Source organism: Triturus cristatus, chromosome 12 (genome assembly GCF_964204655.1).
Source record: "Triturus cristatus chromosome 12, aTriCri1.1, whole genome shotgun sequence".
Classification (NCBI taxonomy): Eukaryota; Metazoa; Chordata; class Amphibia; order Caudata; family Salamandridae; genus Triturus; species Triturus cristatus.
Genome location: NC_140595.1, coordinates 97,906,716 through 97,934,677, shown reverse-complemented (window position 1 = coordinate 97,934,677; position 27,962 = coordinate 97,906,716). Strand labels below are relative to the sequence as shown.

The following is a 27,962-nucleotide window of genomic DNA, read 5'->3' as shown; positions in this document are numbered from 1 at the left end:
CATGGTCCAGCTGCCATACGTTTACCAGACACTACTGTTTGGAAGCTGCAAGTGATGCGGATGGTTCAGTGGGACAAGCTGTTCTACGTAATCTTTTCAAATAAGGTGAGCCTCTGTTCTCCCTCCTCCGCTATGCTTTTATAAGATGCTTTTTGTGATGTGAAATTGTTTTGCATAAATTGAAACACATGTGTATTTCTGTATGGTTATACTGTTTCATAATGTATATGGTATATATATGTATATATATTTATAAAGGTGGCGTCTTATGAGCAAAAGGTTATGTACTGCTATCTACTCTGATTCAGGCAATACTGGAGAAGAACAATAGTTACTTACCTGTAATCTGTGGTTCTCCAGTATTGGTGTCTTTCATAGATTCACATGCAACCCGCCCACCTCCCCTCAGAGGCTTTTTAGGTTATGGTATATTACTTCACTCCTGTGCGAGAAAATCTGACAGCCTGAGCCTCTGAGGAGAACATTCTGGTGGGTGCTGTCGCCTGATTGGCTGCAGTTTGGACTGTATATAATGACAGTGATAGTCATAGCTGTGGAAGTTTTTTTCCCTGGTAGCTTAGGCTACTTTACTTCCTGGTTCAGGTTACCAGGGTTTTTTGTTTGGTATATGCATAATTATTGCTTTTTTATGTACCGTGGGACTCCCACTCCGACGACGGGGAATAATTCAGGCATGTGAATCTATGAAAGACACCAATACTGGAGAACCACAGATTACAGGTAAGTAACTATTGTTCAAACTCCCTATGGTTTCCGGCCTATTGCAGACAGGCGAACACTCCAGATTCAGGCGGGAGACTACCAATTTCATGGCTATTCTCCCGCCTCCCGATTCCTGCAAGCCTCCTGCTTCCTGCAAGCAAAAACCCGATTCCTCGGGGTTTCAGCTGACAGGGCTTGGTATTGTGTAACGTGCTCATGAACAAGCGAATGGTCTGTGAAGTACTGGGAGGGGGGGAGGGGGGCGGCGGCTGTGTGTGTGCCCGAAGCGAATTCAGCCCGGGGGGGTGTATGCACTGACCGCAACCTGCCAGGCCAGTTCAAACTCTTGCATCCCCCTCTTTCTCTGCCTGCCATTGCCCTCCATGCTTCTGAAAGGCGAACACGTGAATTTGCTTTCAAATGTCCGATCCTGCAGCTGCACACTTCCAAAGTCCATACATGACAGAAACCCGATTGAGGCCCCATTCTCCCGATTTTTTTTTTTTTTAAATCTCTCATTTTGCTTTTCTGAAATGCTGGCATGTATGTTATTGTACCCTGCAGATGGGAAACCTATGACGTAGCATCAGTGCGGGCCTCTGGTGTGGCCATCAGAGCTCCAAGTGAGGCTGCCAGGGCTGGGCTCTGGATGAAGCCTGCATAACCCATGGAAGGCCCTGGGTGATGCTTCAGTAGTTTGAGCAACAAAAAGGGACCCCAGGTTTCTAGCAGCACTGACAAGTGTGTGTGTGTGTGTGGGTGGAGCGGCACCCTGCTCCTCAGGCCGCCAGAATGGTATTTACAACTATGGCTTAAAAGATTCAGCCCCCCCCCCCGAAATGTTTCCTTACCCCCCCCCTGAAATTTGGCTCTAGTTGCGCCTCTGCTGTGCAAAGTTAGATTTAACCATAACTACATAGTGGTTGCAGCTTTTCTGTAGTACACAAAAACCCGGAGGTATCAGAGTGCTTTACATGCGCACCAGTTGCGGTACAACCTCTCCTGACATTGTTTAGTGCAACACAGAGTGCAGGGCGCGAAGGCAGACAAGAGAATGGGGAGCCGAGGTGTGAATGTCCAAAGGGCCAGAGCAACACCAGGCCCCCTGCCTGGCTCACATGGGGGGGGGGGGAGAGCTATTGTGTTCTGGCGTCTGTCTTACTACAGCCGCACCTGAGTACTTCACAGGTCTGTAAAAGACCATTTTACTTAATGAGGCTTTCTTGTTTTTCACCCCTTCTTAGAGCCCCTGCATCTCCATTCTGCCGATTGCTGGAAGAATCCCCCCCCCCCACCCCCCCCCCGCCGAAATTTGACTGTAGTTGCGCATCTGGGAGCTATGTAAGTATATTTACGCCGCTGGTCCTTATTACTGTTGAACTGTATATGAATGTTTCATACTGTACACATGGATTCAACACTCCCCTTTCATTTAAAAGCATGATGGTTAAAGCATTTAGGGTACCAAGGATACAGAGTTTCAATGTTTTAAATCAAAAGCACTTAGAAACTGCAAATTGCCAGTTTTCGTGAATGTTCCTGTTAGAGCCCTGATGGCTGAAGGTTTTGCTTCAAGGTCAGCTATTGGAACAAACATATTTTGAAGACTTTCGAATCCGTAGTCAATTCAAGGCCAAGAGGACAAGGGAGAGACTCCCAGAGCGAGGAATCTGAGCCACATTGTGCCCATCGTTGAAACGCATTTTTCATGTCAGATTGGACTGAGAGTCTCATTAGGGTGGCTGGGTGTACTTTTTGTTTGGTGTCATCAGGCTTTAAAGATAAAATGGATTCTTATGCTATGCCTCAAATATGTGTTCGTCATTTTCACCAATTGGTTGGCAGCCTGTTCAGTGGCATCATTATTTTTTCAACAGTACGCAACCGGTTTCTAAGTGTTTCTTTTATGATCTAGTTTGCGCAGAACAACATGCCCCGCAGAATAAAGACGGCAGAAGATTATGTGCTGGAAAACAAAGATTTCATGGTTGAAGAAGTGCGTGGGCAAAAGATGTTAATTTGCAGGTTTTGCAGAGTGACTGTCCCAATAGTAACTGGGAAGACTGCAAGCCGAATTGCTGAACATCTTGTCACCAAGACCCACTTGAAATTGAAAGAGCCACCTAATAGCGACAGCCTATGCCAGATGTCTCTTGCTGAGACAATGACACGCTTCAAAAGAAAACGTGAAGAAGAAATGGATGTGGCACATGAATTTGTACGTGCCCTAGTGCAATCTGGAACCAGCTTACACCAAGCCGATGGACCCATTGGGAATCTGTTCCACAAGCGTGCACCAGCATGCAAAACATTACCAAGAGCAACACAAATGTATGACAAATACCTACCAGAGGTGTTCCTTGCGGATATTGAACATAATTCAGAGTTACTCCAAGGTGATGTAAAGATCTCTGTTACGCTTGATGAAACCCCAGAGATGCGTGGCGACCCAGCAGTAGCAGTGCTATTCACATTTTGTGATGCAAAAAATGGATGGTACAGACGTACCATCATGGCAGATCTAGATGTACTGGAAACATGCAACGCAGTGTCACTTGGAATGCTGCTGCAGAGAGTTCTTACCAAGTTTAACAAAGATTGGAGTGATATTGTTTGTATTTGCAGCGATTCCGCTACGTATATGAAAAAGTTATGTGATGACCTGTCAAAAGCAATACCTGAGCTGAAGTGTTTCCCTGTAAGAGATCCATGCCATTTGCTAGATGGTATGCTGAAAGCAGCTCTACAATCTTCTGAGCTAATGAAGAATGCTATTGATTTTGTAGTCCATTCAGGTGCACTGTTTCGGTATGCGCGGGAACTAAAACGCAAATATTTCTCATTTTGTGTTTTGTGTGGCAGCAAAGAAAAAGTAATCCCAACTGTGTAATTTAGTCGGTGGTTCTCAGTCCTAGAGGCCGTGAATGCAATATTATCTATGTGGCGACCGTTTACTGATTTTTTGCTTAGTGATGATGCAAAAGGCAAGAAATGTGAGGATCTTCGGGTGCATATTGATAGCGATGTAAAAAAAAGTACATTGTACTGCATTCTTAGATTCCTACAGGAAAACATGACTGCTGTAGTGGACATAATCAAAAAACTAGAGTCAGAAAACACCCTGGTCTACCAAGTGTTCAGCATAATTGGTGTAGATGTCAAACATCTCCTCGAGAGTAGGCTAGGCGACACTTTTAGTAACTTTGGCACTGCAACATGTTCCCTGTTAGAATGCTTGCCACTTGGTAAGCAGAGAAGTGTTGAGGACCAATTCAGGAAATTTTATTTCACAATGCATGAGAAATGGCTAGCTATGATGCATAGAAATGTCCCTTCACCAACCATGGCGTTTGAAGCCAATGAAGCCTCACTTTGGTACTCTGCGCAAGTGTTAGATCCCTTCCGTAAAGGGGAATTTTCTCCAGACTTTGCAAAGTACAGCTTCATTTTTGACCGCTTTAACACCTCGGAGGGCATATGCACCCAGTTCAACGCATATGTCGCAGAACCTGGCCCAGAGAATGTCAACCTTGAGGTGCACCAGTATTGGCATGGAAAGCTACGTCAGTGGCCAGAGTTGGCAAATTGTGTACTGTCTGTTTTGGCGTTGCCAGTCTCAAGTGCCAATGTCGAGATGCCTTTTCCCAAATAAAAGTGTACATGGGTAGGAAAGAGAATGACCAAAGATTCACTGAAAAAATATTGTATGGTGTACTACAATAAATTCGACTTGTAAAAATGTATTTTAACCTCATATACACTGTACATAGACTGTCTATATTCCATGCACCAATTAAGAAAGCAAACAATAATAAAAGCAAAGCGTCCCATAAACACCGGTAAAACACCGTTTCTGTGGTTTTTTTGGGTCGAAAATGAGTAACCACTGAAAAGCACTGTTTTTTTGAGGTTTTGAAATCACTGGAAAACACTGAAAAAACACCACCAGAATTCACCAAAAATAGAAACTGAAAACAGGAAAGCCTAAATATAATACTTTTGTAGAGGAATTGTTAGACACACGACCCCTGCCCACTTATGCCCCACATAGGATATATCCCGCCATTTCCTTACAGTCCCAGCCAGCCTGTCACGTCTGCTTTGGCTGTGCCAGTATCCACGGCTATTGTTTCGACGGCTGTTGCTACTTCCCCTCCTGCTCCTTTTTTATCCTTACCGTTTTTGGCAACTGTGACCTTCAGCACATCAAGTGTTTCGACTCCTGTATCCTCCATTCTTCCTCCCTCGATGCAAGCACCAGCAACGATTGTACCTGTCACTTCTGTTGCTTCTCCTTCCATGGTTTCATTCTCTGATACCTTCGCATGTTGGGACACCAGTACGTGGATTTGAGGATAGAGATTGGAAAAAATTCAAGGAGCGAATAGGCCCGTTAGTGCGATCTGGGGTAGGGGATGAAGAGAAGCAAGTAATAGCTGACCAGGCTGCGCGGTGGGCCGGTAATGCAATTTATAGTGTGGAGGATGTTTGCAATATTTTGAACCCTTTATACAGCAGCTTGCCCTTAAGCACATGTCTGCTACGTTGATTAGTCTTTTGCAACAAGACATTGGGACCAAACCGCCTCAGATTTTATTTGATATTAGAGATCATGTGTATGCTGCTGACTTGGAGCCAGGCCAAGTATTTGGGAATGTTAAAACTCTAGTTGCTTATAAGGGTAGAATACATGAGAGGAGCCCTACTTAGGTAATTCAGTTTCCGATGCGGGAGGTTCATCCCATATATCACCCAGAAATACCTGAGATAACGGATCAGCGCAGTAATGTTACTAGACCAACTGTAGCGGCCCGTTTTCAGGAAGAATGGGTTTATACTCCATGGAAGAGGAGTGAGGTTTTAGCTCTTAAGGCTCATTTACCTGATCCCAGGAAGAATCCTACATCTTATTATAAAGAATTGACAGAGGCTGCCTCTTCTACTGTAATGCCTCTTGCTGATATTTAAATGTTTTTTGGTCTCCTTGTTCCGGTTAATGCTTGGAGACAGGTTCATACTCAAGACCATATCGCGAAGTTGGGTGGTACATGGGATGTGATTAAAGGATGGGATCATGAAAGGAAGCCAGGTGATAAACCCTGAGCCAAGATTCTAGCTTTGCCAGGCCGCATTATTACATACATGCATTCCCTTATTCCGCCTAAGAAGGTAAGCTGGGATAAATTGACAGCTTGTCGACAGAAGAAAGATGAGTGTCTGATTTCTTTACCCGGTTCGAAGATACGTTTTTGGACTATAGTGGGCAGGATATGTCTACTGGGGGAGAAGTTCAATTGTTGATAGATTTGTTTCTAATCTTTTTCCTGGAATTGCGACTCGTTTACAGGCGTTTGAGAGTACTTGGTCCACCTCTTCCCCCTCTGATATTTTGAATGTGTCCAGTACTATGAACACCGAGATCAGGAGGAAAAGGATAGGACTGATAAGAAACATAAGGATTTAAAGACGAAGGTGTTGTTGCAGCAAGCGTTTAGAGGAAATAGTAGGGGACGAGGTGGTCCTTCTAGACAGCTTCAACGTACCAGTAGACAGCTTTCAATGACACCTTTAGGGCCAAATGAATGTGCGTATTGTAAGGAGGATGTTCTTTGGCGTAGCCAGTGCCCTGTGCTTTTACAGAAAGTTACAGCTCCTAGGGGGCCAGGTTCTGGTGGGAGAGGTTGTGGGACAGAGAGAGCTCAGAATGCTACTGCTTCACAGGGTCATTCTGATAATAATTATTTAGATGACCCTCGTGATGGCCAGTATTATCATGATGATTACGATATGGATGAGGCGGCTGGTATGTCCAACAGCTAGGACAGCCAGGGAGAGGGACCAGTTCCGATACCGGTTGATCAGCATGGTCCTTATGTCACAGCGGATTTGCAAGGATCAACTAAGGAATGTTTGGTGGACACAGGTGTAACAAAAAGTTCTGTTTCTCGACATATGGTCCCTGGGGCAGTCCTGTCTGTCCATAATAAGGTTTTGGTAGGTTTTTCATGTGTACCGGTTGTAAGCCCCATTTCACAACCCCTTGCATTGACTGTTGGTCCTTTTACTGTGGAGTCCCCGTTTCTGTAGACATCCTATTGTGGTAAGAATTTGATGGGTTTGGATTTGTTGAAGAAGTTGTATGCAACAATTTATTGCTCTCCTGTGGGTGTCTATATCACGATGAGTCCAGATGCGAGTATTAAACAATGTTTGTCCGCCTGAATTTGCTGATGTCCCACCCACTCTATGGGCTACAGGTGACACGGATGTAGGGCTGTTGCATATACCACAAGTTTCTATACAAGTTAAAGAGTACGTTGTTTTACCTCGTATTCCTCAGTATAAGATTCCGCAGGCAGGAGAACAGGCTCGTCTTCAGATTATTCAGGATTTGATACAAAAGGGAGTAGTTGAGGAAACGTCTGGCAATATTTGTAATAGTCCTATTCTTCCGATTCTTAAATGGGCACCCTCAGGCTCCTCTGAGGACACTGATGATGTTTATCGCTTTGTGATTGATCTGCGCGAGCTTAATAAAATAGTGGTTCCACAGTTCCCTGTGGTTTCTGATATTACTGCACTTTTGACGATGATTCCTTCTGCAGCTAAATTCTTCTCTGTTATTGATTTGAAAAATGCTTCCTTTAGCATTCCTATCCATCCAGACAGTAGATATTTGTTTGGGTTTACACTGGCTGGTATGAGCTTTAGATTCTGTTGTGCTCTTCAGGGCTATACGGAAAGTCCTAATATTTATAGTCAACGCTTAAAAGGTCAGTTGGATTCCTTGTCGCTTCCCTTAGGTAATGTATTGGTGCAGTATGTTGATGATCTACTCATAGCTTCTAATACGGAACAGGGTTGTAGAGATAGTACAGTTAAATTATTGTTGCATTTAGCCCATCATGGACACAAGATTTCCCTTTCTAAATGTCAGTATTGTCGACAGGAGGTCACCTATTTAGGTCACCTACTGTCAAAGGAGGGTAGGATGTTGACCCCTGAACACATCAGTACCATTGTTAAAATGCCCATTCCACAAACTCAAAAAGATGTGCGCGCTTTTATAGGTATCACTTCCTACTGTCGTCAGTGGATACCTAACTATTCTTTGCTAATTAAGCCTTTGCTTACATTAACAACAAAAGAAGTTCATGAGCCTTTGCCTTGGACGTCTGAATTTTAGCCATCTTTTGAGCAATTGAAAACGGCTCTTTGTTCGGCTCAAGTGTTTGGTACTCCTAACTATGGCAAGCCTTTTGTGCTTTATGTCCACGAGATGGCTGGCTGCGCGCTTTCTGTCCTAACACAAAAAAATGGGGATAAGCAACGGCTGTGTGCCTATTTCTCTGATGTGCTTTATCCCATCGCAAGGGCCCTCCCGAGTTGTCTGAGAGCGGTCGCGGCTGTGGCCACTTCAATCAGACAATCGGCTGGACCTGTGCTTGATACTGACCTCACAGTTATTGTACCCCATGCTGTGGATACACTTTTGAATAAGACAAAGACACAGCACCTCACCAGTGTACGTCTTACCAGCTATGAATTGACATTGTATGCTAAACACATTACAATTAGGAGATGTGCTACTCTGAATCCAGCCACGTTACTACCCCTCCCTTCTGCGAACGATGCAGTAGATAAGCATGATTGTATCTATCGAACAGAAGAAGAGACAAAGGGACGGGTAGACCTGACTGGCGTTCCCTTATCTGACCCCCAAGGAAAACTATATGTCAATGGCTGTTGATTTAAATTACCAGATGGCACCACGACTGCAGATTATGCTGTCACTACGTTGCGCAAGGGTCCCCTATCAGTCGGCTCAAGCTGCTGAGCTCACTGCTCTTATTCAAGCTTGCGAATTGAGTGAGGGACTGGTTGTCAACATCTATACTGACAGCCAGTATGCCTTCAGGGTCACGCTTAATTTTGGGCAACTCTGGGCAGAGAGAGGGTTCCTTATTTCTCATGGCACCAAGATTCAGCATGGGCACCTCATATTGAGGCTTTTGTCTGCTTTAACGCTCCCCAAGAAATGGTGATAATCAAGTGTAGTGCCCACAGGAAGGTTACTGATGACGTGGGTAGAGGAAATGCTTTTGCAGATCAGACAGCTAAGGAAACAGCCCAAACAAAGAGGAAACGCATGTTTGTAGCCGGTCCAGCTAGGTGGGTCCCTGAAGTTGTCATGTTTGAGAATACCCTTGAGAGTGTAAAGGAGATACAAAGTGAAGCCACAATGGAAGAATTCGCGAATGGAAGGAAGGTACACACAGTTAAATGATGTTGAATTGATAAATCAGGGAAGCAGAGATGGATGTTACCAGATGCATATGTTCTTCCTGTGGTTACTATGGCGCATGGTCCAGCTCATGTTAGTGCAAAAGGCATTTGTACGTTGTTAGACCCTGTATGGCAGAATGGCAATATCTCTAAGACAGCCGCATATTTGGTGAAATATTGCATGGTCTGCATGATGCATAATCCAGGGAAGGGTACACCTACACCATCAACCTTTCCTTTTGAAGTCCCTCAAATGGACTATATTGAATTTGAGAGATGCAATTATCTTAAGTATGTTTTGGTGGTTGTATGTGCATTCAGTAAATGGGTTGAGGCTTACCCCACCAAAGACAATACAGCCATTACGACTGCAAAGGTACTTCTGAAGGAGTTCTTTCCTCGTTTAAGCTTGCCCCGAGTTATGTGGAGTAACAATGGTAGTCAATTCAATGCAAAAGTGATTCACTTACTTTGTGAGGGTCTCCATGTCAAACAAAAATTCCATGCTGCTAATCATCCACAGTCAGCAGGTTTGGTTGAGAAGTACAATGGTACTCTCAAACTAAAACTGGCAAAAATTCAGGTGACCACAGGGTTAAAGTGGCCAGATGCTTTACCGTTCGCACTCTTGTCGACAAGAACGACAGCACATTCTAGGACAGGATTGTCTCCTTACGAGGTCGTGTTTGGGCGCCCGACAAATGTCTGGGGCGTCTCGCGTCCTCATAGATTTTCCGATACTAAGTACCCTGTATTGCTTGATTACCATGGCCAATTAACAGAGAGTTTGCATTCTATTCCTCGACAGGTGCGAGAGTCCCTACCTTCCACACCAGATGGACCTAGCCACGATATCCAGCCCGGAGATTTCATCCTGTTGCACAATTTTCAGAGGAAGAGAAGTTTGGAGCCGCGCTGGAAGGGGCCTGAACAGGTTCAATTGGTTACGCGTACTGCTGTGAAGGTCGATGGCCGTAAGAACTGAGTTCATGCAACCCACTGTTGGAGGGTTCCCTTACCTCTGCCCTATGATCAGTGGGTCAAGGACAGCGTTGGGGACTCAGAGTGCGAGCAGGTGCCTCGGTTTGTCCCATTTAGCGACGCCCAGCTTATGTGGACACAGATGGATAAAGAGAATGCAGATGTGTTGAACAAGGCTGTTCCTCCATAAATGCGAGCGGTCCAAGAGCCTTTTTTCACGGATCACACGGTGCCTGGGGTACAATTTGTGCCCCCGGCTGAGGGAAACTACATCTAAGGAGAAATGAGATTAGGGCTGGACTGCGTCAGACAAGTTGTACTGAAGCCTGGTACCAATGGCATTCGTTGAGATTAGTGAGGGATTTCTGTGTACTTCATTTTAGTTGTTTGAACATTAGATAGAAAAGATGGAAGGGTACCCTGAAGGTATACCATCTTGATCGACATGGGATACGAGCTTAGGACAGAGCAAGCTCCACCGCCGGTGCTCAAGAGCGCCAACGTATTGATGGACAATAGGAGTCTGTACCAGTGAGTCTCTGACGGACACTGGGAACTTATATGTTCTTCCTGCATTTTTTATCCTCTCTTTATCATTCGTTATGCATCCTTTTGGTAGACATGTTGCTGAGGAAGAGCAGCCAGTGATTCTTGATGCACAGTATAATATGGTGTGGACCCGCAAACAGAAAATAATACGTGTTGCTCTTGTGGTTTTACTGCTAATAATATTGTGTGGGGTGTCATGGGTTTTTGAAAATGATCAGGATGTGCTTTTACGTACTAAGGTTACACTTATTTCCCCAACAAGGAAGAAGAGAACAGCCCCAGGTAATGTGTTTCTAGATACGCACAAGAGAATCTTTGGGGAAGGGACCGCTTGTTACCCCACTGAGTCTGTCACTACTTTATGGACTGCATACCCATTGTCTCTTGTGAATTATACTTATACTCCCCCATCAGCAATTTACAGAAATGAAGGGAGTTTTTGGTTTTGGCTATCCAGGTCCTTGTATATATTCTAGAAAGCCACTGGAAATGGGTTATCCGGGTCGTGATAACAACACCTATTACGACACCTGTTATATGGAAAAAAAGAATGTCACACTGGTGGGTTGGCATTATAAGGAATTGATAATCACCCTGGAGGCTGGTTATTACCCTGCTTGTTGCTCTATCATGTATAGTACGGACACCTCTTTGTATATTAACTGTTCTGGAATGGTGTTATATAAGAACATAATTCCCTTAGTGAATGACAAAGATCAGAGAACTTTTGGAATGCACACCAGATATGCTGCAGTAGATTATGAATGGCCGATTTATGCACACCCAGGGTTTTACTTTTGTCTAACGGTGCCTATTCCAACATTCATAATGGTACAGATGATGTAGCTCTTGTGATAGTGTTTCCCTTAGGTGTACCCTGTAAATACGCTAAGCCTAATGTCCGTTAGGTTAAAAGGACTTTGACCAAAGCATTCTGTGAGTGAATGACCGATATAAAGGTCAATAATTAAACCAATGGGATCACCTTTGGATACATCCTTTCTTCCATTTTCACTTTGGGTGGTACCGCCATGGCTCGGGGTAAGAAAGCCAGAGAATATTTTGGGTGAAAGTTAAACATTTTATCAAATACTACTGTTGCAGCTTTATGCAACATCACCACTTAGTTGGAAAGCATGCGGATATAGTCCCAACAGACTAGATACGCGGTTGATTTTATCTTAGCCAAGAGTGGTGGTGTATGCACCGTAGTGGGAGACCAGTGTGTAGTCGGGATAAAAAATATGGAAAAGAATATTACCAAGCACATTCTCGATATTCTCAAGAATGTCAAGGGAATGGAAAGTGGAAATTAGAGTTGGTCTCTTTTCGGTAGTTGTGGCTGGATTCTTGAAAAGGTGATTTACATGATCGTGATATTGGTGCTTAGTTGTGGCTTTATTCAGTGCCTTCCCTTCTGTTGCTTCTATTGCACCACCATTCTCACCCCTAAACGGAAAATATCTATTCATGATACCAACGCTGCCATGATGGTGCAGAAAGAAATTGACGACCTCATGAACATAGATGAGAGCGTTTTCGAGACTTCTTCCCTCCTTACAGTCTCCTTGTTACAGAGAACATGGAATGATCATAAGATTCCTGTTTTCTTGGTTTTATGTTCTCCTTGCTGGTGCTAGAAAATGTTTTAGGTCATGCTAAAAGGAGGGTCTGTTAGAATAGAAATATTTGTGTTTGTGCATTGCCTATGTAAAGTTAGCATTCACTGCACCATTTTCTATTTGGACGCCATTTGAAATCATGAATGAAACGAATGCTTTGCCATTTCTAAGAAAAGGCCTTTGTTACGTTTCATTTCTGCAATGTTAAGTTTTGCTTCACTAATGAATAGACTGTTCATATTAGTGCATACATTTCTCACTAGATAGAGGCCCTCTCCCACTTGTCTTGTGGCAGATACAAGGTGAAACGACCTTGGGTTGTATTAGGTGGTGTGAGATATGAGAATCACAACCTTTTGTTTTGTATTTCACTGTCCAGCTGCATCTGCTTGGAAAATTCCACTCTGGGCGTTTTTTAGCCCAATTGCGAGATGTACATAATGTAACTTTTTGCTTGTCGATTTCAGTCCCTCTGCAGCATTCCTAAAGACTGGGCAGACTGGGCTCTGCTCTGAGTGTATCTAATAAACAGTTATTAGTTTGTATTCTCTACTGTCTGACCGACTCTTCATTTGGTATGGAAGGCTGAGAGGTGGTAGTTAGTGACCCGGGTGACCCTAATTGAGCCACTTCCTTCAGTAACGTATGCTAACATATACTTTGCATAAAAGAGCATCAACAAGTATAATCTAACACTGGACCGCCTCCTTGTGTCATGGGCACCAGACAGCCTTTTAGTGCCATGGGTAATGGACAGCCTTCTTGTGCCGTGGGAAACGGACAGCCTCCTTGTGCTGTGGACAATGGACTGCCTCTTTGTGCCATGGGCAATGGACAGCCTCCTTGTGCTGTGGGCAATGGGCCACCTCCATGTGCCGTGGGCAACAGACCACCTCCTTGTGCCATGCCGTGGGCAATAGACCGACACCTTATGCAGTGACGTGGGCAACAGGCCGCCTCCTTGTGCCGTGGGCAACAGACCACCTCCTAGTTCCATGCCGTGGGCAACTGACCGCCTCCTTGTGCCATGCCATAAGTAACGGACCGCCTCCTTGTGTGGTGCCGTGGGCAATGGACCACCTCCTTGTGCCATGGGCAACGGACCACCTCCTTGTGCCATCGGCAACAGACCACCTCCTAGTTCCATGGGTAACGGACCTCCTCCTTGTCTGTGTGTAATGGACTGCCTCCTTGTGCCGTGGGCAACAGACTGCCTCCTTGTGCTGTGGGCAACAGACCACATCCCTGTGAACTGTGGGTAACTGATTGCATCCTTGTGCTGCGGGCAATGGGCAGTCTCCTTGTGCCATGCTGTGGGCAAAGAACCGCCTCCTTGTGCTGTGGGCAAAGGGCCGCCTCCTTGTGTCGTGGGTAAAGGACTACCTCCTCTTGCAGGGGGTAATGGACCACCTAGTGTTGTGGGTAACAGACCGCCTCCTAGTGCCATAGGCAATGGAGAACCTCCTTGTGCCGTGTGTAACGGACCACCTCCTTGTGCCATGGGTCACGGACCACCTCCTTGTCCTGTGGGCAATGGACTGCCTCCTTGTGCCGTGGCCAACGAACCGCCTTCTCGTGCCCTTGGACACGGACTGCCTCCTTATGGCGTGGATAACGGACCGCCTCCTTATGTCATAGGTAACGGATGGCCTCCTCGTGCCGTGGTTAACAGACATCCTTCTCGTGCTGTGGGTAACGGACCACCTCCTTGTGCCATGGGTAACGGGCTGCCTTCTTGTGCCGTAGATAACTGACCGCCTCTTTGTGCTGTGACATGGGTAAGGGACCGCCTCCTTGTGCCATGCCGTGGGTAGGGACTGCTTCCTAGTGCCGTGCTGTGGGTAACTGACCACCTCCTTGAGCCGTGGGTAACTGACTGCCTCCTTGTGCTATGGGTAATGGACCACCACCACCTAGCGCTGTGGGTAACGGACCACCTCCTAGTGCCGTGGGCAACAGACCACCTCCTTCTAACATGGGTAATGGTTTGCCTCCTTGTGCTGTGGATAACGGATCACCTCCTTGTACCATGGGTAATGGACTGCCTTCTTGTGCCGTAGGCAATGGACAGCCTCCTTGTGCCATGGGCAATGGACAGCCTCCTTGTGCCATGGGCAATGGACAGCCTCCTTGTGCCATGGGCAATGGACAGCCTCCTTGTGCCGTGGGTAACGGACAGCCTCCTTGTGCCGTGGGCAACGGACAGCCTCCTTGTGCCGCGGGCAATGGACCCCCTCCTTGTGCCGTGGGCAACGGACAGCCTGCTTGTGTCTTGGGCAATGGGCCGCCTCCTTGTGCCGTGGGCAATGAACCGCCTCCTTGTGCCGTGTTGTGGGCAACAGACTGCCCCCTTGTACCTTGGGCAACAGACTGCCTCCTTGTGCAGTACGCTGAGTAACGGACCGCCTCCTTGTGCCATGGGTAACGGACAGCCTCCTCGTGCCGTGGGTAACGGACCACCTCCTTGTGCCATGAGTAACGGACTGCCTCCTTGTGTCGTGGGTAAAGGACCACCTCCTTTTGCCATGCGAACCGAACCACCTTCATGTGCCATGTCATGGGCACTGGACTGCCTCTGTGTGCCATGCCATGAGCACCGGACCACCTCCTTGTGCCATGGGCACCAGACAGGCTCCTTGTGCCATGGGCAATGGACATCCTCCTTGTGCCGTGGGAAACGGACAGCCTCCTTGTGCCATGGGCAACTAACCACCTCCTTGTGCCGTGGGCAACGGACCACCTCTTCGTGTCGTGGGCTAATGGACTGCTTCCTCGTCCCGTGTGTAACGGACAACCTCCTCGTGCCGTGGGCAACGGACCGCCTCCTAGTGCTGTGGGTAGCAGACCACCTCCAAGTGCCGTGGGCAATGGACCACCTCCTTGTGCTGTGGGTAACGGACCACCTCCTTTTGTAATGTGTAATGGACCACCTACTTCTGCCGTGAGTAACGGACCGCCTCCTTGTGCCATGGGTAACAGACTGCCTCCTCGTGCCATGCCGTGGGTAACAGACCACAACCTTGTCCAGTACCGTGGGTAACAGACCACCTCCTGGTTCTGTGGGTAACAGACTGCCTCCTCGTACCGTGGGTAACGGACCGCCTCCTTGTGCTGTGGGATACAGTACACCTCCTCGTGCCGTGGGTAATGGACCACCTCCTTGTGCCATTCTGTGGGTAATGGACCACCTTCCTGTGCCGTGGGCACTGGACCGCTTCCTTGTGCTGTGGGCAAAGGACACCCTCCTTGTGCCATGGGCAACAGACCGCATAGTTGCGCCATGGGTAATGGGCCACCCCCTTGTGCCGTGGGTAACGGACACCCTCTTTGCGTCATGCTGTGGGCAACAGACCAGCTCCCTGTGCCATGTCGTGGGTAACAGACCACCTCCTTGTGCTGTGCCATGGGCAATGGACAACCTCCTTGTGCTGTGGGCAACAGACTGCCTCCTTGTGCCGTGGGCAATGGATTGCCCCCTTGTGCCATGCCGTGGGCAACGGACCACCTCCTTGTGCCGTGGCGTGGGTAATTGAACGCCTCCTTGTGCTGGGGGCAACGGACCACCTCCTTGTGACGTGCCATGGGCAACGGGCCGCCTCCTTGTACCGTGCGTAACGGGCCACCTCCTTGTGCTATGGGTAATGGACCACTTTCTTGTCCCATGGGTAACGGACCCACCTCCTTGTGCTGTGGGCACCGGACTGCCTCCTTGTGCCGTGGGCAATACACTGCCTCCTAGCGATGTGGGTAACGGATTGCATCCTTGTGCCATGGGTAATGGACTGCCTCCTTGTGCCGTGCTATGGGCAACAGACTGCCTCCTTGTGCCGTGGGCAACAGACCGCCTCCTTGTGCCGTGCCATGGGTAACAGACCGCCGCCTCATGCCATGGGTAAAGGACCGCCTCTTTGGGCAGTGGATAATGGACTGCCTCCTTGTGCCATGGGTAACAGACCACCTCCTTGTGCCATGCGCATTGAACCACCTTCTTGTGCCGTGTCATGGGCACTGCACTGCCTCCTTGTGCCGTGCCATGAGCACCGGACCGTCTCCTTATGCCATGGGCACCAGACAGCCTCCTTGTGCCATGGGCAATGGACATCCTCCTTGTGCAGTGGGAAATAGACAGCATCCTTGTGCCATGGGCAACAGACCACCTCCTTGTGCCATGCCGTGGGCAACGGACCACCTCCTTGTGACGTGCTGTGGGCAACAGACCTCCTCTTTGTGCCGTGCAGTGGACAATGGACCGCCTCCTTGTGCCGTGGGGAACAGACCGCCTCCTTGTTCCGTTCCATGGGCAACGGACCACCTCCTTGTGCCATGCCATGGGCAATGGAACCCCTCCTTGTGCCATGGGTAGCAGACCACCTCCATGTGACGTGGGCAGTGGACTACCTCCTTGTGCCATGGGCAACGGACTGTTTCCTTGTGCTGTGGGTAATGGATTGCATCCTTGTGCCGTGGGCAATGGACCGCCTCCTTGTTTCATGGGCAATAGACTGCCTCTTCATGTCGTGGGTAATGGACCGCCTCCTCGTGCCGTGTGTAACAGACCACCTCCTCAAGCCATGGGTAATGGACCACCTTCATGTGCCATGGGTAACTGACTGCCTTCTTGTGCCGTGTGTAACAGACCACCTCCTTGTGCCATGCCGTGGATAACGGACCGCCTCCTAGTGCCATGGGCAATGGACCGCCTCCTTGTGCCATGGGTAACGGACCGCCTTCTTGTGCAGTGGGTATTGAACAGCCTCCTTGTGTTGTGGGTAACAGACCACCTCCTTGTGCATTGTGCACCGAACCACCCTCTTGTGCCGTGTCATGGGCACTGGACTTCCTCCTTCTGCTGTGCCATGAGCACCAGACTGCCTTCTTGTGCCATGGGCACCAGACAGCCTCCTTGTGCCATGGGCAATGGACATCTTCCTTGTGCCGTGGGAAACGGACAGCATCCTTGTGCCGTGGGCAATGGACCACCTCCTTATGCCTTGCCGTGGGCAACTGACCGCCTCCTTGTGATGTGCCGTGGGCAACAGAATGCCTCCATGTTCCGTGCTGTGGGCAACGGACCACCTCCTTGTGCCGTGCCATGGGCAACGGACCGCTTCCTTGTGACATGCTGTGGGCAACAGACCACCTCTTTGTGCCATGCAGTGGACAATGTACCGCCTCCTTGTGCCGTGGCCAACATACCGCTTCCGCAATGGCAATGGACCACCTGATTGTGCCGTGCCATGGGCAATGGACTGCCTCCTTGTTCCTTGGGTAACAGACCGCATGCTTGTGCTGTGGGTAACGGACCACCTCCTTGTGCCATGGGCAACGGACTGCTTCCTTGTGCTGTGGGCAACAGATCACCTCCTTTTGCTGTGGGTAAAGGATTGTATCCTTGTGCCGTGGGAATTGGACCGCCTCCTTGTGCCATGGGCAATAGACTGCCTCTTCGTGTCATGGTTAATGAACCGCTTCCTGGTGCCGTGTGTAACAGACCACCTCCTCAATCAATTGGGTAATGGACCACCTCCATGTGCCATGGGTAACGGACAGCCTCCTTGTGGCGTGTGTAACAGACCACCTCCTTGTGCCATGCTGTGGATAACGGACCACCTCCTACTGCTGTGGGTAACAGACCGCCTCCTAGTGCCATGGGCAATGGACCGCCTCCTTGTGCCACTGGTAACGGACCGCCTCCCAGTGCAGTGGGTAATGAATAGCCTCCTTGTGATGTGGGTAACAGACCACCTCCTTGTGCATTGTGCACCGAACCACCCTCTTGTGCCATGTCATGGGCACTGGACTTCCTCCTTCTGCTGTGCCATGAGCACTAGACTGCCTTCTTGTGCCATGGGCACCAGACAGCCTCCTTGTGCCATGGGCAATGGACATCTTCCTTGTGCCGTGGGAAACGGACAGCATCCTTGTGCCGTGGGCAATGGACCACCTCCTTATGCCTTGCCGTGGGCAACTGACCGCCTCCTTGTGATGTGCCATGGGCAACAGACCACCTCCTTGTGCCGTGGGCAACAGAATGCCTCCATGTTCCGTGCTGTGGGCAACGGACCACCTCCTTGTGCCGTGCCATGGGCAACAGACCGCTTCCTTGTGACATGCTGTGGGCAACAGACCACCTCTTTGTGCCATGCAGTGGACAATGTACCGCCTCCTTGTGCCGTGGCCAACATACCGCCTCCGCAATGGCAACGGACCACTTAATTGTGCCGTGCAATGGGCAATGGACTGCCTCCTTGTTCCTTGGGTAACAGACCGCATGCTTGTGCTGTGGGTAACGGACCACCTCCTTGTGCCATGGGCAACGGACTGCTTCCTTGTGCTGTGGGCAACAGACCACCTCCTTTTGCTGTGGGTAAAGGATTGCATCCTTGTGCCGTGGGCATTGGACCGCCTCCTTGTGCCATGGGCAATGGACTGCCTCTTCATGTCATGGGTAATGAACCACTTCCTGGTGCCGTGTGTAACAGACCACCTCCTCAAGCAATTGGGTAATGGACCACCTCCATGTGCCATGGGTAACGGACTGACTCCTTGTGGCGTGTGTAACAGACCACCTCCTTGTGCCATGCTGTGACTAATGGACCACCTCCTACTGCTGTGGGTAACAGACCGCCTCCTAGAGCCATGGGCAATGGACCGCCTCCTTATGCCATGGGTAACAGACCGCCTCCTTGTGCAGTGGGTAATGAACAGCCTCCTTGTGATGTGGGTAACAGACCACCTCCTTGTGCTTTGCGCACCGAACCACCCTCTTGTGCCGTGTCATGGGCACTGGACTTCCTCCTTGTGCTGTGCCATGAGCACCGGACTGCCTGCTTGTGCCATGGGCACCAGACAGCCTCCTTGTGCCATGGGCAATGGACATCCTCCTTGTGCCGTGTGAAACGGACAGCATCCCTGTGCCGTGGGAAACGGACCACCTCCTTGTGCCTTGCCGTGGGCAACGGACCGCCTCCTTGTGCTGTGCCATTGGCAACAGACTGCCTCCTTGTGACGTGACGTGTGCAGCAGACCACCTCTTTGTGCCGTGCAATGGACAATGGACTGCCTCCTTGTGCAGTGGGCAACAGACCGACTCCTTGATCCATGCCATGGGCAACGGACCACCTCCTTGTGCCATGCCATAGGCAATGGAACACCTCCTTGTGCCATGGGTAACAGACCACCTCCATGTGCCGGGGGCAATGGACTCCCTCCCTGTGCCATGGGCAACGGACTGCTTCATTGTGCTATGGGCAACAGACCACCTCCTTGTGCTGGGAGTAACGGATTGCATCCATGTGCCGTGGGCAATGGACCGCCTCCTTGTTCCATGGGCAATAGACTGCCTCTTCCTGTCTTGGGTAATGGACCGCCTCCTCTTGCTGTGTGTAATGGACCACCTCGTCATGCCATGGGTAATGGATCACTTCCATGTGCCATGGGTAACGGACTGCCTCCTTGTGCCATTTGTAACACATCACCTCCTTATGCTGTGCCGTGGATAACGGACCGCCTCCTAGTGCTGTGGGTGACAGCTCGTTTCCTAGTGCCATGGGCTATGGACCGCCTCCTTGTGCCATGGGTAATAGGCCGCCTCCTTGTACAGTAGTTAATGAACAGCCTCCTTGTGTTGTGGGTAACAGACCATCTCCTTGTGCATTGCGCACCGAACCACCCTCTTGTGCCGTGTCATGGGCACTGGACTTCCTCCTTGTGCTGTGCCATGAGCACCGGACCACCTTCTTGTGCCATGTGCACCAGACAGCCTGCTTGTGCCATGGGCAATGGACATTCTCCTTGTGCCATGGGAAACGGACAGCATCCTTGTGCCGTGGGCAACGGACCACCTCCTTGTGCCTTGCCGTGGGCAACGGACCGCCTCCTTGTGCTGTGCCATGGGCAACGGACCACCTCCTTGTGCCGTGGGCAACAGAACGCCTCCATGCTCCGTGCTGTGGGCATCAGACCGCCTCCTTGTGCTGTGCCATGGGCAACGGACTGCCTCCTTGTGACGTGCTGAGGGCAACAGACCACCTCTTTGTGCCGTGCCGTGGACAATGTACCGCCTCCTTGTGACGTGGCCAAAATACCGTCTCCTTGTACCGTGCCATGGCAACGGACTGCCTCCTTGTTCCGTGGGTAACAGACCGCATCCTTGTGCTGTGGGTAATGGACCACCTCCTTGTGCCGTGGGTAATAGACCGCCTCCTTGTGCCGTGGGCAACGGACTGCCTCCTTGTGCTGTGGGCAACAGACCACCTCCTTGTGCTGTGGTAACGGATTACATCCTTGTGCCGTTCTGTGATTAACAGACCGCCGCTTCGTGTCATGGGTAAAGGACTGCCTCCTTGTGCCATGTGTAATGGACCACCTCCTCATGCCATGGGTAACGGACCACCTCCACGTGCCATGGGTAATGGACTGCCTCATTGTGCCATGTGTAACAGACCACCTCCTGGTGCTGTGCTGTTGGTAATGGACCACCTCCTGGTGCTGTGGGTAACAGACCGCCTCCTAGTGACGTGGGCAATGGACCACCTCCTTGTTCTGTGGGTAACGGACCGCCTCCTTGTGCCATGGGTATCAGACTGCCTTCTTGTGATATGCCGTGGGCAACGGACCACCTCCTTCTGCCATGCCGTGGGCAACGGACTGCCTCCTAGTGCACGTGTGACGTGTGCAGCAGACCACCTCTTTGTGCCGTGCAGTGGACAATGGACCGCTTCCTTGTGCCATGGGCAACAGACCGCCTCCTTGTTCCATGCCATGGGCAACGGACCACCTCCTTGTGCCATGCCATAGGCAATGGAACACCTCCTTGTGCCATGGGTAACAGACCACCTCCATGTGCCGTGGGCAATGGACTCCCTCCCTGTGCCATGGACAACAGGCTGCTTCATTGTGCTGTGGGCAACAGACCACCTCCTTGTGCTGGGGTAACGGATTGCATTCTTGTGCCGTGGTGTTGGACTTGGCCTTTCTGGCAAGTTCGCCCCTTAAACTTTTTGCATTTATCCTAGCCTTTTTCCTATGTTGTATTAGTGGTTTTAGGCCTCTAGGCGCTTTTACACTGTGTCCCAGTGGAAAGTGCGTGCGCTCTGTGTATGTTTTAGTGAGACTGACCTGCCCTCCCATTGGAATGCATGGGGGATCTGAGTGACCGTGTTAAGTCCTGATGTGAGAGGAGTGCAGGGTCGAGTTTGGTATGTGCGAACTCGTGAGATTGAATGCTGCGGGATGATGTGTGCGACGTTACTGTGTCTATTATAGAAGTGCCACTTCTAGAAGCTGGCATGTCTGTGTAATAAATGTGAAGTGACTGTCTGGCTTGTGATTGGCTGGTGTGCCTGGCTCCAGAAGTCAGGATGGGTCTGCCCCGGTGGTGAATGGAGAGATCTGCATGTTGATGCCAGGGAGGAGTGCACCTGGGACCTGAATAGGGCTGTGCTTTCCCTCCACAATGCTGGCGTCACCACCTGTGGTGCGTCTGATGTCCCTGGCCTGTCCTGTGAATAGGGAGAGGGGCTGAGCAAAACAAAGTGCTCAGAAACCAGTTGCATCTGGTTCGCCCCTTCCCTGCAGCTTTGGAGACAAAGGATTTTGTGTATAAAAGAGGGGCTGTGACCCCATGAAAATGTTCTTGTGTTCTGACTTGAATCTACCAGGGGCGTGCTGCTGCTGGGGCCCAGGGGAAGGCTGGCCTCCCTGGGCCCTGCCCAGCCCCTGGATGCCCTGGATGCTGGAGGACTTCTTTTGGACCCTCCTGCCTGGCCTGAGGATGGCTGGGAGACTGTCGTTGCCCTTCATTCCTAAGGACTTATTATTTTTGATTGCTGAGGACTTGTGATTTTGGAGCTGGGGCTCCTTGCGCCCTGTGAGCGCTTTGTTTTTTATATTCCATGGCCTTGAGGACTGGGACTGCATATAGCGCCTCGTGTGCGCTTTCCTTCAATTCCCCTAGGAGAGGGGAGTGCTAGAGCCTCGCAGCGTCAAGCTGCCCATCACTCCGGAGGGAATCCCCAGCGTAGGGATTCTCCCCACATTGCCGTAATCGAGCGGGTGCCACCCCGCGTCATGGCCGCCTGTCTGATTTCTTTATTTACGTCGCGGCTGCCCACCCCGTTTATTTCTTTTACGTCGCGGGTGCCCACCCTGCGATTTGCCTGTTTACGAAATCACCGCTGCGGCCCGGTCCTTCCAACCAGGAAGTCAGGCAACGTATTGCCTGACGGCGGGCAGGACTTCCGGTTTCTCGGGAAGTCCCACGCACGCCGCTGGTGAAGGGAAGCAATGGGAGAGTCCAGGCGGAAGCCCACCCCGTGCTGGTCTGTGCCGAGGGAAGAGGAGGCGGTATTGTCGGCGGGGCTCCCGTGGTGACGAGAGGAGCCCCGCATGCTGCCTTGTGTGTTGGGAGCCTCGCAAGCTCCATGCAGAGTCCCGGGTCCCAGGAGGGGACCCGGGTGAAGAGGTGCCATATCGCCTGAGCTGGCAAGGGACGGAGAGGACACTTCGCCTGCGAAGAGAGCAGGGAGTCCAGCAGAGGCCCAGCGCATCCCGATGAGTGGAGGCTGGAGTGGGAGCAGATTACTTGTGCTCCCTGGAAGCAGTGTTCGTCCTGGGGCCCGAGGTGCCCACGCTGAGTTCCTTTTGGGGGCCATGTTGTTTCCTGAGCCTGGGTGGCTCCAACGCTGGGGGCAAGTTCTTTTTTTTTTCTTCTAATTGGCGCTTGAGTATTTCAGGAGCCAGTGCACTCCATGGGAGCATGATTATTTACAGAGCCCCGTGTGGCTCCAACGCTCTGCATATTTGTTCTAAAGGCACAGTGGTGCCAGGCCTTATCTGATTCACAGCTGCCCAGCAAGTAGTGGGCAGCTGCAACGTTTAGGTGCACAGTTCTTTAGGGGACATGCTGAATTTAGGAGTGGGACGCACTCCTTCGCCCCCATCTTTTCCTGCACAGCTGCGCAGCACTTAGTGCCAGCTGCAACGTTTAGGTCTGCGCTAAAGTGCGCACCTTGACCTTCGCTGCATAGGCAGCGCGCCCTGACTGTTGCGACACAGGGCATTTGAGCCCCTGTTTGAGATGGCCGGTTGGCCAGGGGGGGCTGTTGGGATTGTAGGGCGCCAGGCCCTAATGTGATTTAGGTGCTATTGTGATTTATATACTAATGCTTTGGGTGTTAGGAAATGTACTGTGTGTAGTATGTTTTGCGCACCCTGTGTTTTATACCTCTAGATATGATTTCTGCATAGGAGGTTGTTTTACCTGTTTAGGTTTATGTTAGGGAGATTATACTTCCCTGTGTGATGTACGCCCCTAGTGTAATTATACTTAGGAGGTAGGGTCTAATGCGTTAGACTTGTGAGAGATTGCATAATGTGTTTATGCCCCTGTGATGTATACAGGATAGGTTTTACACCTGCTTCTATTGTGATAATGCTGAGGTTATTATTGCGCCAGTAGTTACTGGTTGTGCTCTACAGTTAATTTGTGTTACAGTTGGTATATGTTCTACATTTACAATTGGTGATTTGTGCTAATTCTGACAGTGGTCCATGTGGCCCTGTCTTGTGTGAATAGTCCCCTGTAAAATTCTGCCCAGTGCCAGTTGGCACAGTGTAAATTATGTGATTATCATCTAATGTGTTTATTATAATACAAAGGCTATTTTTTATATATAACCTTGTGTGGAGTTTCTTTTGTGCTGGGCCTAGGGTGTTGTTGCTGTGTGCGCGCGCAAACGCTTTACACATTGCCTCCGAGATAAGCCTGACTGCTCGTGCCAAGCTACCAAGGGGGTGAGCAGGGGTTATCTTTGGCGAGTAACTCCCCAGCCCTGACTTAGAGTGGTGGTCTCTGCCTGGCTTTGGCGCAAGCCATAGCCAACCAGAGATCCCATTTCTAACACGTGGGCAATGGACCGCCTCCCTGTTCCATGGGCAATAGACTGCCTCTTCCTGTCTTGGGTAATGGACCGCCTCCTCATGCCGTGTTTAATGGACCACCTACTCATGCCATGGGTAATGGACCACCTCCATGTGCCATGGGTAACGGACTGCCTCCTTGTGCCATTTGTAACACACCACCTCCTTCTGCTGTGCTGTGGATAACGGACCGCCTCCTAGTGCTGTGGGTAACAGACCGCTTCCTAGTGCCATGGGCTATGGACTGCCTCCTTGTGCCATGGGTAACGAACCACCTCCTCGTGCAGTAGTTAATGAACAGCCTCCTTGTGTTGTGGGTAACAGACCACCTCCTTGTGCATTGCGCACCGAACCACCCTCTTGTACCGTGTCATGGACACTGGACTTCCTCCTTGTGCTGTGCCATGAGCACCGGACCGCCTTCTTGTGCCATGTCCACCAGACAGCCTGCTTGTGCCATGGGCAATGGACCGCCTCCTTGTACCGTGGGTAACGGACCGACTCCTTGTGCTGTGGGTAATGAACCACCTTCTTGTGCCATGGGTAATGGACCACCTTGTGCCGTGGGCACCAGACCGCCTCCTTGTGCCATGACATGGGCAATGGACCGCCTCCTTGGACCGTGGGTAACGGACCACCTCCTTGTGCTGTGGGTAATGGACTGCCACCATATACCGCAGGCCAGGAACCACTTCCTCGTGTCGTGGGCAATGGACTGCCTCCTTGTGCCATGGGCAACGGACCACCTCCTTGTGCCGTGGGCAACGGACCACCTCCTTGTGCTGTGGGTAATGGATTGCATCCTTGTGCCGTGGGCAATGGACTGCCTGCTTGTGCCATGCGCACCGGACTGCCTCCTTGTGCCATGCCATGGGCAATCAACTGCCTCCTCGTGTCATGGGTAGCTGACCGCCTCCTTGTGCCATGGGTAATGGACCACCTGCTTGTGCCGTGGGAAACAGACCGCCTCCTTGTGCCATGGGTAACAGACTGCTTCCTTGTGCCGTGGGCACCGGACCACCTCCTTGTGCTGTGGGCAATGTACCACCTCTTTGTGCCATGCTGTGGGCAACGGACAGCCTCCTTGTACTGTGCCGTGGGCAACAGACCACCTCCTTGTGCTGTGGGCAACAGACCACCTCCTTGTGCTGTGGCATGGGCAATGGACCACCTCTATGTGCTGTGGGCAACTGACCACCTCCTTGTGCCGTGCCATGGGCAATTGACCGCCTCCTTGTGCCGTGGGCAATGAACTACCTCCCTGTGCCATGCCATGGGCAATGGACCGCCTCCTTGTACCGTGGGCAACGGACCACCTCCTTGTGCCATGCCATGGGCAATGGACCGCCTCCTTGTACCGTGGGTAATGGACCACCTGCTTGTGCTGTGGGTAACAGACCACCTCATTGTGCTGTGAGTAATGGACTGCCTTTTTGTGCCACAGGCAACGGGCCGCTTCCTTGTGCCATGGGCAACGGACTGCCTCCTTGTGCTGTGGTTAACGGATTGCATCCTTGTGCCGTGGGCAATGGACCGCCTCCTTGTGACATGTGCACCAGACAGCCTCCTTGTGCCATGCCGTGGGCAATGGACCGCCTCCTTGTATCGTGAGAAACTGACTGCCTCCTCGTGCTGTGGGTAATGGATCACCTACTCGTGCCATGGGTAACAGACCGTCTCCACGTGCCATGGGTAAGACTGCTTCCTTGTGCCGTGTGTAACAGACCACCTCCTCGTGCAGTGCCCTGGGAAACAGACCACCTCCTAGTGTTGTGGGTAACAGACCGCCTCCTAGTGCCATAGGCAATGGACTGCCTCCTTGTGCTGTTGCTAACGGACTGCCTCCTTGTGCCGTGGATAACAGAACTCCTCCTTGTGCCGTGCCCTGGGTAACGGACCTCCTCCTTGTGCCATGGGTATCAGACTGCCTCCTTGTGCCGTGCTGTGGATAAGGGACCGCCTCCTTGTGCTGTGTTGTGGGTAACAGACTACCTCCTTGTGCTGTGCACAACGGACCGCCTCCTTGTGCTGTGGGTAACGGACCGCCTCCTTGTGCTGTGGGTAAAGAACACCCCCCCCCTTGTGCCATGGGCAACGGGCAGCATAGTTGTGCCATGGGTAATGGGCCTCCTCTTTGTGGCATGGGCAACCAACACCCTCCTTGTGCCTTGGGCAATGGGCCTTCTCCTTGTGCCATGCTGTGGGCAACAGACCCCCTCCTTGTGCTGTGGGCAACAGACCGCCTCCTTGTGCTGTGCCATGGGCAATGGGCCACCTCTATGTGCTGTGGGCAATGGACCACCTCCTTGTGCCATGCCATGGACAATGGACCGCCTCCTTGTACCATGGGTAACGGACTGACTCCTTGTGCTGTGGGTAATGGACCCCCTCGTGCCATGGGTAACGGACCACCTCCTTGTACCATGCCATGGGCAATGGACCGCCTCCTTGTACCGTGGGTAACGGACCACCTCATTGTAACGTGGGTAATGGACCGCCTCCTTGTGCTGTGGGTAACAGACCAACTCATTGTGCTGTGGCATGGGCAATGGACAACCTCTATGTGCTGTAGGCAACTGACCACCTCCTTGTGCCTTGCCGTGGGCAATTGACTGCCTCCTTGTGCCATGGGCAATGGACTACCTCCCTGTGCTGTGGCATGGACAATGGACCTCCACCTTGTGCCGTGGGCAACGGACCACCTCCTTGTGCCATGCCATGGGCAATGGACCGCCTCCTTGTACCGTGGATAATGGACCACCTCCTTGTGCTGTGGGTAACAGACCACCTCATTGTGCTGTGGGTAATGGACTGCCTTTTTGTGCCAAGGCAACGGGCCGCTTCCTTGTGCCATGGCAACGGACTGCCTCCTTATGCCGTGGGCAACGGACTGCCTCCTTGTGCTGTGGTTAACGGATTGCATCCTTGTGCCGTGGGCAATGGACCGCCTCCTTGTGACATGTGCACCAGACAGCCTCCTTGTACCATGCCGTGGCCAATGGACCGCCTCCTTGTATCGTGAGAAACTGACTGCCTCCTCGTGCTGTGGGTAATGGATCACCTCCTCGTGCCATGGGTAACAGACCGCCTCCTCGTGCCATGGGTAACGGACTGCTTCCTTGTGCCGTGTGTAACAGACCACCTCCTCGTGCAGTGCCCTGGGTAACAGACCACCTCCTAGTGTTGTGGGTAACAGACTGCCTCCTTGTGCCGTGCTGTGGATAAGGGACCACCTCCTTGTGCTGTGTTGTGGGTAACAGACTACCTCCTAGTGCCGTGGGCAACGGACCGCCTCCTTGTGCTGTGGGTAACGGACCGCCTCCTTGTGCTGTGGGTAAAGAACACCCCCCCTTGTGCCATGGGCAACGAACAGCATTGTTGTGCCATGGGTAATGGGCCTCCTCCTTGTGGCATGGGCAACCGACACCCTCCTTGGGCAATGGGCCTGCTCCTTGTGCCATGCTGTGGGCAACAGATCGCCTCCTTGTGCTGTGCGGTGGGCAACAGACCGCCTCCTTGTGCTGTGCCATGGGCAATGGGCCACCTCTATGTGCTGTGGGCAATGGACCACCTCCTTGTGCCATGCCATGGACAATGGACCGCCTCCTTGTACCATGGGTAACGGACCGACTCCTTGTGCTGTGGGTAATGGATCCCCTCGTACCATGGGTAACGGACTACCTCCTTGTGCCGTGGGCACCGGACCGCCTCCTTGTACCATGCCATGGGCAATGGACCGCCTCCTTGTACCGTGGGTAACAGACCACCTCATTGTAGCATGGGTAATGGACCGCCTCCTTGTGCTGTGGGTAACAGACCAACTCATTGTGCCAAGGGCAAGGGACTGCTTCCTTGTGCCGTGGGCAACGGACTGCCTCC

At 51.1% G+C, this 27,962-nt stretch overlaps 1 pseudogene; it reads left to right on the top strand.

Moving 5' to 3' along the window:
* The first annotated feature begins 2,653 nt into the window (after positions 1-2,653).
* On the top strand, positions 2,654-4,459 carry LOC146772719 (uncharacterized; annotated as a pseudogene).
* The last annotated feature ends 23,503 nt before the right edge of the window (positions 4,460-27,962 follow it).